The following is a 17,247-nucleotide window of genomic DNA, read 5'->3' as shown; positions in this document are numbered from 1 at the left end:
TAACCTGCGTAGATAAATGTCAGGTTAAGTTGGATAACCTGCGTAGAGAAATGTCAGGGTAAGGTGGATAACCTGCATGGAGAAATGTTAGAGCAAGGTGGAAACCTGTGGGGAGAAATGTCAGGGCAAGGTGGATAACCTGTGTAGAGAAATGTCAGGGTAAGGTGGAAAACCTGTGTATGGAAATGTCAGGGTAAGGTTAATAACCTGCACAGAGAAATGTCAGTTACGGTGGATAATCTGCATAGAGAAATGTAGAGTAAGGTGGATAACCTGCGTAGATAAATGTCAGGGTAAGTTGGATAACCTGCATAGAGAAATGTCAGGGTAAGTTGGATAACCTGCATAGAGAAATGTCAGGGTAAGGTGGATAACCTGCATAGAGAAATGTCAGGGTAAGTTGGATAACCTGCATAGAGAAATGTCAGGGTAAGTTGGATAACCTGCATAGAGAAATGTCAGGGTAAGTTGGATAACCTGCATGGAGAAATGTTAGAGCAAGGTGGAAACCTGTGGGGAGAAATGTCAGGGCAAGGTGGAAAACCTGCGTAGAGAAATGTCAGGGTAAGGTGGTTTATGTACACGTGCAGAGAGAAATGTCAGGGTTAGGTGGATTATGTACACGTGCAGAGAGAAATGTCAGGGTTAGGTGGATTATGTACACGTACAGAGAGAAATGTCAGGGTTAGGTGGATTATGTACACGTGCAGAGAGAAATGTCAGGGTTAGGTGGATTATGTACACGTGCAGAGAGAAATGTCAGGGTAAGGTTGTTTATGTACACGTACAGAGAGAAATGTCAGGGTAAGGTGGATTATGTACACGTACAGAGAGAAATGTCAGGGTTAGGTGGATTATGTACACGTACTTAGAGAAATGTCAGGGTAGGGTGGTTTATGTACACGTGCAGAGAGAAATGTCAGGGTAGGGTGGTTTATGTACACGTGCAGAGAGAAATGTCAGGGTAAGGTGGATTATGTACACGTACAGAGAGAAATGTCAGGGTAAGGTGGATTATGTACACGTACAGAGAGAAATGTCAGGGTAAGGTGGATTATGTACACGTACTTAGAGAAATGTCAAGGTAAGGTGGATTATGTACACGTACTTAGAGAAATGTCAAGGTAAGGTGGATTATGTACACGTTCAGAGAGAAATGTCAGGGTAAGGTGGATTATGTACACGTACAGAGAGAAATGTCAAGGTAAGGTGGATTATGTACACGTACAGAGAGAAATGTCAGGGTAAGGTGGATTATGTACACGTACTTAGAGAAATGTCAAGGTAAGGTGGATTATGTACACGTACAGAGAGAAATGTCAGGGTAAGGTGGATTATGTACACGTACAGAGAGAAATGTCAAGGTAAGGTGGATTATGTACACGTACAGAGAGAAATGTCAGGGTAAGGTGGATTATGTACACGTACAGAGAGAAATGTCAAGGTAAGGTGGATTATGTACACGTACTTAGAGAAATGTCAAGGTAAGGTGGATTATGTACACGTACAGAGAGAAATGTCAAGGTAAGGTGGATTATGTACACGTACAGAGAGAAATGTCAGGGTAAGGTGGATTATGTACACGTACATAGATAAGTGTCAGGGTAAGGTGAATTTTATACAGGTACATAGAGAAATGTCAGGGTAAGTTGGATTATGTACACGTACATAGATAAGTGTCAGGGTCAGGTGGATTTTGTACACATACATAGAGAAATGTCAGGGTAAGGTTGTTTATGTACACGTGCAGAGAGAAATGTCAGGGTAAGGTGGATTATGTACACGTACAGAGAGAAATGTCAGGGTAGGGTGGTTTATGTGCACGTGCAGAGAGAAATGTCAGGGTTAGGTGGATTATGTACACGTGCAGAGAGAAATGTCAGGGTTAGGTGGATTATGTACACGTGCAGAGAGAAATGTCAGGGTAAGGTGGATTATGTACACGTACAGAGAGAAATGTCAGGGTAGGGTGGTTTATGTACACGTGCAGAGAGAAATGTCAGGGTTAGGTGGTTTATGTACACATACAGAGAGAAATGTCAGGGTAAGGTGGTTTATGTACACGTGCAGAGAGAAATGTCAGGGTTAGGTGGATTATGTACACGTACAGAGAGAAATGTCAAGGTAAGGTGGATTATGTACACGTACAGAGAGAAATGTCAGGGTAAGGTGGATTATGTACACGTATATAGAGAAATGTCAGGGTAAGGTGAATTTTATACAGGTACATAGAGAAATGTCAGGGTAAGGTGGATTATGTACACATACATAGAGAAATGTCAGGGTAAGTTGGATTATGTACACGTACATAGATAAGTGTCAGGGTAAGGTGAATTTTATACAGGTACATAGAGAAATGTCAGGGTAAGTTGGATTATGTACACGTACATAGATAAGTGTCAGGGTAAGGTGGATTTTGTACATGTACATCATGAAATGTCAGGGTCAGGTGGATTTTGTACACATACATAGAGAAATGTCAGGGTAATTGGATTATGTACACGTACAGAGAGAAATGTCAAGGTGAGGTGGATTATGTACGCGTACATAGAGAAATGTCAGGGTAAGTTGGATTATGTACACGTACAGAGATAAATGTCAAGGTGAGGTGGATTATGTACGCGTACATAGAGAAATGTCAGGGTAAGTTGGATTATGTACACGTACAGAGAGAAATGTCAAGGTGAGGTGGATTATGTACACGTACAGAGAGAAATGTCAAGGTAAGGTGGATTATGTACACGTACAGAGAGAAATGTCAGGGTAAGGTGGATTATGTACACGTACAGAGAGAAATGTCAAGGTAAGGTGGATTATGTACACGTACTTAGAGAAATGTCAAGGTAAGGTGGATTATGTACACGTACTTAGAGAAATGTCAAGGTAAGGTGGATTATGTACACGTACAGAGAGAAATGTCAAGGTAAGGTGGATTATGTACACGTACAGAGAGAAATGTCAGGGTAAGGTGGATTATGTACACGTATATAGAGAAATGTCAGGGTAAGGTGAATTTTATACAGGTACATAGAGAAATGTCAGGGTAAGGTGGATTATGTACACATACATAGAGAAATGTCAGGGTAAGTTGGATTATGTACACGTACATAGATAAGTGTCAGGGTAAGGTTGTTTATGTACACGTGCAGAGAGAAATGTCAGGGTAAGGTGGATTATGTACACGTACAGAGAGAAATGTCAGGGTAGGGTGGTTTATGTGCACGTGCAGAGAGAAATGTCAGGGTTAGGTGGATTATGTACACGTGCAGAGAGAAATGTCAGGGTTAGGTGGATTATGTACACGTGCAGAGAGAAATGTCAGGGTAAGGTGGATTATGTACACGTACAGAGAGAAATGTCAGGGTAGGGTGGTTTATGTACACGTGCAGAGAGAAATGTCAGGGTTAGGTGGTTTATGTACACATACAGAGAGAAATGTCAGGGTAAGGTGGTTTATGTACACGTGCAGAGAGAAATGTCAGGGTTAGGTGGATTATGTACACGTACAGAGAGAAATGTCAGGGTAAGGTGGATTATGTACACGTACTTAGAGAAATGTCAAGGTAAGGTGGATTATGTACACGTACAGAGAGAAATGTCAGGGTAAGGTGGATTATGTACACGTACAGAGAGAAATGTCAAGGTAAGGTGGATTATGTACACGTACAGAGAGAAATGTCAGGGTAAGGTGGATTATGTACACGTACAGAGAGAAATGTCAAGGTAAGGTGGATTATGTACACGTACTTAGAGAAATGTCAAGGTAAGGTGGATTATGTACACGTACAGAGAGAAATGTCAAGGTAAGGTGGATTATGTACACGTACAGAGAGAAATGTCAGGGTAAGGTGGATTATGTACACGTATATAGAGAAATGTCAGGGTAAGGTGAATTTTATACAGGTACATAGAGAAATGTCAGGGTAAGGTGGATTATGTACACATACATAGAGAAATGTCAGGGTAAGTTGGATTATGTACACGTACATAGATAAGTGTCAGGGTAAGGTGAATTTTATACAGGTACATAGAGAAATGTCAGGGTAAGTTGGATTATGTACACGTACATAGATAAGTGTCAGGGTAAGGTGGATTTTGTACATGTACATCATGAAATGTCAGGGTCAGGTGGATTTTGTACACATACATAGAGAAATGTCAGGGTAATTGGATTATGTACACGTACAGAGAGAAATGTCAAGGTGAGGTGGATTATGTACGCGTACATAGAGAAATGTCAGGGTAAGTTGGATTATGTACACGTACAGAGATAAATGTCAAGGTGAGGTGGATTATGTACGCGTACATAGAGAAATGTCAGGGTAAGTTGGATTATGTACACGTACAGAGAGAAATGTCAAGGTGAGGTGGATTATGTACGCGTACATAGAGAAATGTCAGGGTAAGTTGGATTATGTACACGTACAGAGAGAAATGTCAAGGTGAGGTGGATTATGTACACGTATATAGAGAAATGTCAGGGTAAGTTGGATTATGTACACGTACAGAGAGAAATGTCAAGGTGAGGTGGATTATGTACACGTACATAGAGAAATGTCAGGGTAAGATGGATTTTGTACATGTACATGGAGAAATGTCATGGAAAGGTGGATGATGTTGAAGTACATAGAGAAATGTCAGGGTAAGGTGGATTATGTACACGTACATGGAGAAAGTGTTTCATTAAAGTGACTTGAATTGATCATGGAGGTGCGTGCCGTGATCGTGTCGCTCCGTCGGGTTGTTAACCGGCCTGTTAATGTAAATGATCTTCACCGCCCGGTGAGAAACCATGCGAATCGCTGACGAAGCGTGCGGGAGGCCGAGAGGGGTCGGACGTTTCCCACGTGTCAGACAAAGGCGCGTGTCCGCGCGTACAAAGCGCGATTGTCCCACGGGAGGGTAGGGGTCGTGACGTGAAGCCCCAGCAGGCCCGCCCGTTGCCGCGACCCCGGCACGCGTTTCCGAAAGACACTTTCTCCGCACGCACACAACACTATATAATAACACTCACCCACCCTCCAGGTAGCAAAGAGCATCGTGGGAAGAGAAGTTTACAAAATGATCTTCTCGATGTGTTATGCTTTGGATCATCTGTAGCGACACCCCTGAGCATCACCAGCTATAAACCGTGGGTGTCCTGCTCTTAAAATGGCCCGTTTACATGGTAATTGGTGACATGTGCGGCACGTGTGTGCATGTGTATGTGTATGGGTTCAGCAGAATCAGCACAATGTTCCTCAACACGACACTGTCTTTCAAGTTTAAGTTTGACATTTAATTTTCCAATTTTTTTCCAAACGGAGCACGGCATCATCACTGAGCCAAATCAGAGTAAAAAGTGCTCCCAGTGATGCGAACGCACTAACCGTGACCCCCTCCCGATCCTCCTGCGCATCCTCTGCGCTCTCACGCCCCGCACGCAACCACGCCACACTGCCCCACCGCCTGCCGCGCCAGATGGCTCTCTGGCCGCACAAAAGAGAGTTGGCTCAGCACGCAACTTTCCCATAACCCACCATTGGTTGCTTCTTCGTGGGAATAACTCGGAGCTGTGCAAGTCAGAATGTGCAGAAGGTGGGAGATTTTGAAGATTGACGCATGGGAGGGGTCATCGTTATCAGTACAGGGCAGGCCCAGGACTGGCGTTCATTACATAAATGCCGAGAAGGCGTCACAATCAAATCAAGGACAGTGGTGATTGTTATCTTTTTGGAGATCAAACGGGGTTGAGGGATCTTCCTATCGGACTCTTCGACTCTTGCAATTTACTCTGATACAAAGCCTTGAAACCCACATGTAGTCGGCCTACAAAGTTTTGATATGTAGCATAATAACTCCCACGAAACATTAAAATGTCATATTCATGTTTTAAAAAAAGACCAACAGGGTGGTCTAGAGGTACGCACACTTGCCTCGAAGCTGTCTAGCCTGGGTTTGAAACCTGATCCAGCTTTAAACTGTCATCCTGGTGTTTCACAGGCAAAGTAGTTCATCAATGTGTGTGCTGTCTCTCGGGTGGACGTAAAACTGGGTGTCCCGTCTGCTGGCATTAGTTTGTGGATGTTAAACATCCCACGGTGTCCTTCGTGAAGAGTAGGCGAGCTATCGCTGGCAACCCAAGAAAGGTGAGATAATATTGTCCGTAAAAGAAGATTCCATCGATGTTTTAAAAGGTTTTCTCGAAAGTATTTCAACTGAAGTTGAGGGGGGGGGGGGGGGGACGAAGAAAAATACAAAAGTATGAAAACTGAAAAACCTTTGAAGAGTTGAAATGTTGAAAATATATATATATATATATATATATATATATATATATATATATATATATATATTTTATTCATTGCCATATGAGATGGTGAGGGAGAGCAAGATAACCTAGAGGTATTAGGTGCGCACGCTTGCATTTGAGTTCTCAAGTCGAGGCTCAAATCTTGACCCAACTATAAACTGTTACCCTGGTGTTCTGTCTGAACACGAGGACGAGGCAACAATGTGTGTGTGTCATCCCAAGGAAGGGTCTTCAGTCAAACGACCCATCTGTCATCAATGGTTGTTGGTGGATGTTAAAGATCTCTCATGGCAGGTCTTGTTCCAAACAGGTAGCATGTTCTTCGGACGTATACCTTTATTTGGGCGGTGTATAGGCAACTGACAATTACCTCAATTGCTCCCAAAAATTAAAAAAATAAATAACCCAGGTTACGTGCATGAAGCAAAACCATACCTACTGATTATAATTCAAAACACCTCGCAGCACTGGAAAACGTGAGGACAGGAATAAAAGGGTAGGGACTTGTAATAACCTCTCCCACCTGGAGGTGGTGGCGCTACATGATACACGTTTACTTAGAGAATTTGTGTCGTCTCCCCCCTCACCCCCCAAGACCACTGACAAAGATAAAAACACGCCTTTACTTTAATTGGGGTCATGCTGATTCTCTGTAGCAAATCTGGATGCAATCAGCCCAGAATTGTAGGAGTAGCGCGACAAACAAACACCGGACGATGAATTATCGTAAGGAATAAGGATTCCTGCAAAACTCAATCAAATGTCAGGGACTTGCCAACCAGCTCGTCAAAGACTTGGGCGAGAAACGTTCCACAGCTAACCCCACAAGAAGGTGAAAAAAATTGGGGTCATTAAAGTAATCCAGTAGTGTCGTTTGAGACGGTATGTGGCTTGGACACAATCATATCCATCATTGGGCTATAGTTTGTCGTAGTAATAGTAGTAGTAGTAGCAGCAGTTTTCATTTAGATGCCTGATGTGTGTTTTTCTGCAATGTATTCTGGAAAATGTTGCCACGATTTACCGGCATTTTAGGATCACTTCATGTCTAAACCCTTCTCGAATGAATTCGATAATATACTCTACTTGGTCATATCAAGAATCAATAAAGCTGGATCAAGGCATCAGGAAAAATAATAGTGGTTATATTCAATGAAAAAGTTCAATTTGGCGCAAAAATTAGAAATAGTGGTTGTTCGGCATCGAAAAAAAAAAACTGATGTAAATCCCACTCATTGACCATTCATGTTTGGCTACGAAATTACTAATCACCAAATTCCAAATTACCACCAATTTATGTGCATACAGCAGTATATTAAGTAACTCACATAATTTTACTCAAAGGTACAATATTGTTTTGTCATCAGTCAAAAGCTGAATTTTCTTTGTATATACCACATCATTAATGTTTGATACACCTATGAGAATACAACACATTTAAATATGAAAAAGGTTCGTTGACAATGCTTCTGGATTGAAACAAAAACACTTTAATTAGTTGCATTTATTTTCATTCGAGAAATAAAAAGAGAAAAATACTTTTTAATATTAGATTGCTACAAAATTCGTACTTCGTACAAACCTAATAAGGGACTTTCGAAATGACATATGAAAGCTAATGAGGTGTTTCACGTTTGTGAAATGTGCCGTTTGTGCACTTTCAGTGACTCGGTTCCACTAATTGAGGCATTTTTAACCTGAAGTTGCAACCACAAAATCTGTAATTCAACTCGTATTTTAACATAATTTTCAGCATTTATATGAAAGAATAGCAATTTCTAAATGGTTATCCATAATTGTTGTGTTCCTGAATGCAAATCGGAGTCACAGAAATATGTAGAGAAGCAAGAAATATCTGTGGATGAGAGGTGTTGAGTCCCTCCCATTTCCTGTGAATACAAGTGACACACACACACACACACACACACACACACACACACACACACACACACACACACACACACACACACACACACACACACACACACACACACACACACACACACACACACACACACACACACACACACACACACACACACACACACACACACCTCCTTTTAGCAACAGATAAAAATAAAAAATAAACCAATGTCAACCACAGGGTGACCCGTATCTTGCCAAAAGGTGACCACGTGTGACTTCTTTCAGGTCACACTGAGGTGAACAGAGCTGCTATCCACCAGGAGCAACTCCTTGAGGAATATCTGCCTACGAGAGATTCCGATGAGAATCGTTGTACAGAGTAACCATGAAAAATATGCTTTTTCCTCATAACGTCACCAAATGACGTCATAATGTCTCAAAATATATATCTTCTTCTTCTTTCGGCTGCTCCCGTTAGGGGTCACCACAGCGGATCATCCGTATGATCCGCATAGTGATTTGGCACATGTTTTACGCCGGATGCCCTTCCTGACGCAACCCTGGTCGCCTTTTATGACACAGGGGTATGGTACACCTATTTTAACCGGGGTATACACCGGCCCAGTATACTGGTACTCATTTCGCCGACCTCGGAAGGATGACAGGCTGAGTCAACCCCCTCAAAATATATATATATATATATATATATATATATATATATATATATATATATATATATATATATATATATATATATATATATATACATTTATGCAGTCTGTCCTGTCTTGTGTTGTCACTGAACTATTTACTCCCTATAACTTTTGTGAAATCGTACCAAACTTCCAAGCTTCACCGACCTCTCTCATGTGTGTCCCACGAGCTTCAACGACTTTTCCCGTGTGTATTCATATGTCCTAAGGGTATTTTTTTTCCAATTTTTTGAAAGAAAATTTTTTTTTTATGAAGCTTAAATCTTCAACCTCAATTGGTTATAAAAATTTAATATCACAGATATTTCAAATTACTTTGCAAAATAAGTTTTTGAATTCTGATTGGTACAAATCATGACAACACGGCAACTCATGTACTTATCCTCAGTTAAACAAGCCTGTCTCTTTAGCGACGCATGATGAGGTGTTTTGAATTGCACAGTGGGAGCTATTTTGAATTCCATGGAGGTGAGGTGTTTTTAAAAACATGGTGGTTACGTCGCAGTGAGGTGTTTTTAATAACGTGGTGGTGAGGTGTTTTTAATAACGTGGCGGTGAGGTGTTTTTAATAACGTGGTGGTGAGGTGTTTTTAATAACGTGGTGGTGAGGTGTTTTTAATAACATGGAGGTGAGGTGTTTTTAATAACGTGGCGGTGAGGTGTTATTAGTAACGTGGAAGTGAGTTGATATAAATACCATGGCGGTGAGGTGTTTTTAAAAACATGGTGGTTACGTCGCAGTGAGGTGTTTTTAATAACGTGGTGGTGAGGTGTTTTTAATAACGTGGCGGTGAGGTGTTTTTAATAACGTGGTGGTGAGGTGTTTTTAATAACGTGGTGGTGAGGTGTTTTTAATAACATGGAGGTGAGGTGTTTTTAATAACGTGGCGGTGAGGTGTTATTAGTAACGTGGAAGTGAGTTGATATAAATACCATGGCGGTGAGGTGTTTTTAATAACGTGGAGGTGAGTGGATATAAATACCATGGCGGTGAGGTGTTTTTAATAACGTGGTGGTGAGGTGTTTTTAATAACGTGGCGGTGAGGTGTTTTTAATAACGTGGTGGTGAGGTGTTTTTAATAACGTGGCGGTGAGGTGTTTTGAATTGCACAGTGGGAGCTGTTTTGAATTCCAGGGAGGTGAGGTGTTTTTAAAAACATGGTCGTTACGTCGCAGTGAGGTGTTTTTAATAACGTGGTGGTGAGGTGTTTTTAATAACGTGGTGGTGAGGTGTTTTTAATAACATGGAGGTGAGGTGTTTTTAATAACGTGGCGGTGAGGTGTTATTAGTAACGTGGAAGTGAGTTGATATAAATACCATGGCGGTGAGGTGTTTTTAATAACGTGGAGGTGAGTGGATATAAATACCATGGCGGTGAGGTGTTTTTAATAACGTGGTGGTGAGGTGTTTTTAATAACGTGGCGGTGAGGTGTTTTTAATAACGTGGCGGTGAGGTGTTTTTAATAACGTGGCGGTGAGGTGTTTTGAATTGCACAGTGGGAGCTGTTTTGAATTCCAGGGAGGTGAGGTGTTTTTAAAAACATGGTCGTTACGTCGCAGTGAGGTGTTTTTAATAACGTGGTGGTGAGGTGTTTTTAATAACGTGGTGGTGAGGTGTTTCTAATAACATGGCGGTGAGGTGTTTTTAATAACGTGGAGGTGAGGTGTTTTTAATAACGTGGTGGTGAGGTGTTTTTAATAACGTGGAGGTGAGGTTTTTTTAATAACGTGGAGGTGAGGTGTTTTTAATAACGTGGCGGTGAGGTGTTTTGAATTGCACAGTGGGAGCTGTTTTGAATTCCATGGAGGTGAGGTGTTTTTAAAAACATGGTGGTTACGTCGCAGTGAGGTGTTTTTAATAACGTGGCGGTGAGGTGTTTTTAATGACGTGGAAGTGAGGTGTTTTTAATAACGTGGCGGTGAGGTGTTTTTAATAACGTGGAAGTGAGGTGTTTTTAATAACGTGGCAGTGAGGTGTTTTTAATAACGTGGTGGTGAGGTGTTTTCAATAATGTGGAGGTGAGGTGTTTTTAATAGCGTGGTGCTGAGGTATTTTTAATACCATGGCGGTGAGGTGTTTTTAATAACGTGGCGGTGAAGTGTTTTTAATAATGTGGAAGTGAGTTGATATAAATACCATGTCGGTGAGGTGTTTTTAATAACGTGGTGGTGATGTGTTTATAATAACATGGTGGTGAGGTGTTTTTAATAACGTGGTGGTGAGGTGTTTTTAATAACGTGGTGGTGATTGGATATAAATACCATGGCGGTGAGGTGTTTTTAATAATGTCGGGGTGAGTTGATATAAATACCATGGCAGTGAGGTGTTTTTAATAACATGGAGGTGAGGTGTTTTCAATAATGTGGTGGTGAGGTGTTTTTAATAACGTGGTGCTGAGGTATTTTTAATACCATGGCAGTGAGGTGTTTTTAATAACGTGGAAGTGAGTGTATATAAATACCATGGCGGTGAGGTGTTTTTAATAATGTGGGGGTGAGTTGATATAAATACCATGGCAGTGAGGTGTTTTTAATAACGTGGAGGTGAGTTGTTTTTAATAACGTGGTGGTGAGGTGTTTTTAATAACGTGGAGGTGAGGTGTTTTTTAATAACGTGGTGGTGAGGTGTTTTCAATAATGTGGTGGTGAGGTGTTTTTAATAACGTGGTGCTGAGGTATTTTTAATACCATGGCAGTGAGGTGTTTTTAATAACGTGGCGGTGAGGTGTTATTAATAATGTGGAAGTGAGTTGATATAAATACCATGGCGGTGAGGTGTTTTTAATAACGTGGTGGTGATGTGTTTATAATAACATGGTGGTGAGGTGTTTTTAAGAACGTGGTGGTGAGGTGTTTTTAATAACGTGGTGGTGAGGTGTTTTCAATAATGTGGCGGTGAGGTGTTTTTAATAACGTGGTGCTGAGGTATTTTTAATACCATGGCGGTGAGGTGTTTTTACTAACGTGGCGGTGAGGTGTTATTAATAATGTGGAAGTGAGTTGATATGAATACCATGGCGGTGAGGTGTTTTTAATAACGTGGTGGTGATGTGTTTATAATAACATGGTGGTGAGGTGTTTTCAATAATGTGGCGGTGAGGTGTTTTTAATAACGTGGTGGTGAGGTGTTTTCAATAACGTGGTGGTGAGGTGTTTTTAATAACGTGGTGGTGAGGTGTTTTTAATAACGTGGTGGTGAGGTGTTTTTAATAACGTGGTGGTGAGGTGTTTTTAATAACGTGGTGGTGAGGTGTTTTTAATAACGTGGTGGTGAGGTGTTTTTAATAACGTGGTGGTGAGGTGTTTTTAATAACGTGGTGGTGAGGTGTTTTTAATAACGTGGTGGTGAGGTGTTTTCAATAATGTGGTGGTGAGGTGTTTTTAATAACGTGGTGCTGAGGTATATTTAATACCATGGCGGTGAGGTGTTTTTAATAACGTTGTGGTGAGGTGTTATTAATAATGTGGAAGTGAGTTGATATAAATACCATGGCGGTGAGGTGTTTTTAATAACGTGGCGGTGAGTGGATATAAATACCATGGCGGTGAGGTGTTTTTAATAACGTGGCGGTGAGGTGTTATTAATAACGTGGAAGTGAGTTGATATAAAAACCATGGCGGTGAGGTGTTTTTAATAACGTGGAAGTGAGTTGATATAAATACCATGGCGGTGAGGTGTTTTTAATAACGTGGCGGTGAGTGGATATAAATACCATGGCGGTGAGGTGTTTTTAATAATGTGGTGGTGAGTTGATATAAATACAATGGCGGTGAGGTGTTTTTAATAACGTGGCGGTGAGGTGTTATTAATAACGTGGAAGTGAGTTGATATAAATACCATGGCAGTGAGGTGTTTTTAATAACGTGGGGGTGAGTGGCGATAAATACCATGGCAGTGAGGTATTTTTAATAACGTGGAGGTGACTTGATATAAGTACCATGGCAGTGAGGTGTTTTTAATAACATGGCGGTGAGGTGTTTTTAATAATGTGGAAGTGAGTTGATCTAAATACCATGGCAGTGAGGTGTTTTAAATAACATGGCGGTGAGGTGTTTTTAATAACGTGGAAGTGAGTTGATCTAAATACCATGGCAGTGAGGTGTTTTAAATAACGTGGCGGTGAGTTGATATAAATACCATGGCAGTGAGGTGTTTTACATAACGTGGCAGTGAGGTGTTTTAAATAACATGGCGGTGAGGTGTTTTAAATAACGTGGTAGTGAGGTGTTTTAAATAACATGGCGGTGAGGTGTTTTAAATAACCTGGTGGTGAGGTGTTTTTAAAAACATGGTGGTTACGTCACAGTGAGGTGTTTTGAATAACGTGGAGGTGAGGTGTTTTTAATAACGTGGCGATGAGGTGTTTTTAATAACGTGGTGGTGAGGTGTTTTCAATAATGTTGCGGTGAGGTGTTTTTAATAACGTGGTGCTGAGGTATTTTTCATACCATGGCGGTGAGGTGTTTTTAATAACGTGGCGGTGAGGTGTTTTTAATGACGTGGCGTTGAGTTGATATAAATACCATGGCAGTGAGGTGTTTTTAATAACGTGGCGGTGAGTTGATATAAATACCATGGCAGTGAGGTGTTTTTAATAACGTGGAGGTGAGTTCATATAAATACCATGGCAGTGAGGTGTTTTACATAACGTGGCAGTGAGGTGTTTTAAATAACATGGCGGTGAGGTGTTTTAAATAACGTGGTGGTGAGGTGTTTTAAATAACATGGCGGTGAGGTGTTTTAAATAACCTGGTGGTGAGGTGTTTTTAAAAACATGGTGGTTACGTCACAGTGAGGTGTTTTGAATAACGTGGAGGTGAGGTGTTTTTAATAACGTGGAGGTGAGGTGTTTTTAATAACGTGGTGGTGAGGTGTTTTCAATAATGTGGCGGTGAGGTGTTTTTAATAACGTGGTGCTGAGGTATTTTTAATACCATGGCGGTGAGGTGTTTTAATAACGTGGCGGTGAGGTGTTTTTAATAACGTGGAATTGAGTTGATATAAATACCATGGCAGTGAGGTGTTTTTAATAACGTGGGGTTGAGTTGATATAAATACCATGGCAGTGAGGTGTTTTTAATAACGTGGCGGTGAGTTAATATAAATACCATGGCGGTGAGGTGTTTTTAATAACGTGGCGGTGAGTTGATATAAATACCATGGCGGTGAGGTGTTTTTAATAACGTGGCGGTGAGTTGATATAAATACGATGGCAGTGAGGTGTTTTTAATAACATGGCGGTGAGTTGATATAAATACCATGGCGGTGAGGTGTTTTTAATAACGTGGCGGTGAGTTGATATAAATACCATGGCGGTGAGGCGTTTTTAATAACGTGGCGGTGAGTTGATATAAATACCATGGCGGTGAGGTGTTTTTAATAACGTGGAGGTGAGGTGTTTTAAATAACGTGGAGGTGAGTGTATATAAATACCATGGCAGTGAGGTGTTTTAAATAACGTGGCAGTGAGGTGTTTTAAATAACGTGGAAGTGAGTTGATCTAAATACCATGGCAGTGAGGTATTTTAAATAACATGGTGGTGAGGTGTTTTTAATAACGTGGAGGTGATGTGTTTTTAATGACGAGGAAGTGAGGTGTTTTTAATTATGTGGAGGTGAGTGTATATAAATACCATGGCAGTGAGGTGTTTTAAATAACGTGGCAGTGAGGTGTTTTAAATAACGAGGAAGTGAGTTGATCTAAATACCATGGCAGTGAGGTGTTTTAAATAACATGGCGGTGAGGTGTTTTTATTAACGTGGAAGTGAGTTGATCTAAATACCATGGCAGTGAGGTGTTTTAAATAACATGGCGGTGAGGTGTTTTTAATAACGTGGAAGTGAGTTGATCTAAATACCATGGCAGTGACGTGTTTTAAATAACGTGTCGGTGAGTTGATCTAAATACCATGGCAGTGAGGTGTTTTACATAACGTGGTAGTGAGGTGTTTTAAATAACATGGCGGTGAGGTGTTTTAAATAACGTGGTGGTGAGGTGTTTTAAATAACATGGCGGTGAGGTGTTTTAAATAACCTGGTGGTGAGGTGTTTTTAAAAACATGGTGGTTACGTCACAGTGAGGTGTTTTGAATAACGTGGAGGTGAGGTGTTTTTAATAACGTGGCGGTGAGGTGTTTTAATAATGTGGTGGTGAGGTGTTTTCAACAATGTGGCAGTGAGGTGTTTTTAATAACATGGTGGTGAGGTGTTTATAATAACATGGTGGTGAGGTGTTTTTAATAACATGGTGGTGAGGTGTTTTTAATAACATGGTGGTGAGGTGTTTTTAATAACGTGGTGGTGACGTGTTTTTAATAACATGGTGGTGATGTGTTTTTAATAACGTGGCAGTGAGTTGTTATTAATACCATGGTGATGAGGTGTTTTTAATAACGTGGTGGTGAGGTGTTTATATTAACGTGGCGGTGATGTGTTTTTAATAACGTGGTGGTGATGTGTTTATAATAACGTGGGGGTGAGGTGTTTTTAATAACGTGGTGGTGAGGTGTTTTTAATAACATGGTGGTGAGGTGTTTTTAATATGTGGCAGTGAGGAGTTTTTAATGCCATGGTGGTAAGGTGTTTTTAATAACGTGGTGGTGAGATGTTTTTGATAACGTGGTGGTGAGGTGTTTTTATTAACGTGGTGGTGAGATGTTTTTAATAATGCGGTGGTGAGGTGATTTTAATGCCGTGGTGGTGAGATGTTTTTAATAACGTGGTGATGAGATGTTTTTAATAATGCGGTGGTGAGGTGATTTTAATACCGTGGTGGTGAGGTGTTTTTAATAACGTGGTGGTGAGGTGTTTTTAATAATGCGGTGGTCAGGTGATTTTAATACCGTGGTGGTGAGGTGTTTTTAATAACGTGGTGGTGAGGTGTTTTTATAACGTGGTGGTGAGGTGTTTTTAATATGTGGCAGTTCTGTGGCAGTGAGGAGTTTTTAATGCCATGGTGGTGAGGTGATTTTAATACCGTGGTGGTGAAGTGTTTTTGATAACGTGGTGGTGAGATGTTTTTAATAATGAGGCGGTGTTTGTCCCACTGCAGCGATGTGTGGTGAGACGAGCACAATGAGCCAATCTACATTAGTATATAATAGTACGTACCCGTACGTGCGTGCCATACGAGCAAAAAGAAAAAAAATAAACCATCTTGCCAAAAGGTGACGACGTGTGACTTCTTTAAGGTAACTCTGAGGTGAACAGAGCTGCTATCCACCAGGAGCGACTCCTTGAGGAATATCTGCCTACGAGAATCGTTCTACAGAGTAACTATGAAAAATATGCTTTTTCCTCATAACGTCACCAAATGACGTCATAATGTCTCAAGCTTGACATATCTAGAAAGCACTCATCGAGGTGTTCAATTTGAGGTACTACACAATATGGTTCCTAAAACTTGAAAATTTGACCTTGGGGTCAAATATGATTGACCTGAGGCGCTAACCATGAAGGTCAAGGCCAATCACCACCAACAATTAATCAGCTGAGCGCCAGACCATGAACTATATTCCCATGAAGTTTGAAGACGATCCGATCAAAATTACTCAAAAAATAAGGGTTTCGTCGACTCCCCTGATTTGCGACAAAGTGACCTTGACCTTTGAACTTGACCTTCAAAATTTTATGCACTGAAAGGGACCTCTATAGGCCTCTGATATGCGAAGTTACAAAAATTTCCAATGATAACTGTGCTCTGCAGAATTTTTTATACGTGATTACAGACAAACAAACAAAAAAAAAAACATATAATACAAGCTGACTATCAATCTTGCAAAACTTCGTTTTGGCAAGATAAAAAAACATTTTGAAACTGCGAGCCAGAAACAACAACCAAACAGGCCGTTCCTTCGCTCTCGTAAACGACGACTGGATTGGGGCATTGTGTTTATCTATAAATGCGCATAAGAAATCGAGAAATTATTAAAATACAGTAAGTCATCACTATCCGGAAGTGGTGCGTGCCGTACAGAATGTTCACATCATTTCACGAATTATCGCTTGTATTGAAGTAACAACTACTGTGATACTTACACACAGAGTTCATTAAAATCCAAATTAAAATCAAGTTTACCTCCCTGTCTTTGCTTGCCATGACATTCGCTGCCATTGACCATTGCCAGTCCTACGCCATGGGAACGAAGGCGCCGATCCCCATCGTAACCCGCACGGCACGTGACGTCATCGTCGGCCAGCCACGCCTACGCAGCAACGTGTCCTTTTATTGGTTTGGTAAGTAAATGACCATAACTTGGGAAGCACTTGTCCGATTAATATCAAACCTTGAAAAGGCACATCCTCAGGTCCCAAGCAATATACCTAGCAAGTTTAAATTAGATCGGACCAATGGTTGTCGAGAAACAGCGGTCAC

The 17,247-nt window shown here is 40.9% G+C and overlaps 1 protein-coding gene across 1 annotated transcript in view; it reads right to left on the bottom strand.

The window, feature by feature from the left end:
- The window catches only part of LOC147018742 (uncharacterized), a 150,089-nt gene extending 133,026 nt beyond the window's left edge, over positions 1-17,063 (bottom strand). The window contains exon 1 of the mRNA XM_085898774.1: positions 16,951-17,063. The gene's annotated coding sequence lies outside the window, so the exon portion shown is untranslated. The remainder of the gene's footprint in view (positions 1-16,950) is intronic.
- Between the last annotated feature and the right edge of the window lie 184 nt (positions 17,064-17,247).

Source organism: Eptatretus burgeri, chromosome 10, assembly GCF_056783735.1.
Source record: "Eptatretus burgeri isolate ZD-2024b chromosome 10, Ebu_testis_v1, whole genome shotgun sequence".
Lineage (NCBI taxonomy): Eukaryota > Metazoa > Chordata > Myxini > Myxiniformes > Myxinidae > Eptatretus > Eptatretus burgeri.
Note: the sequence above shows the minus strand (reverse complement) of the source record. Positions and strands in the feature narration are given on the sequence as shown.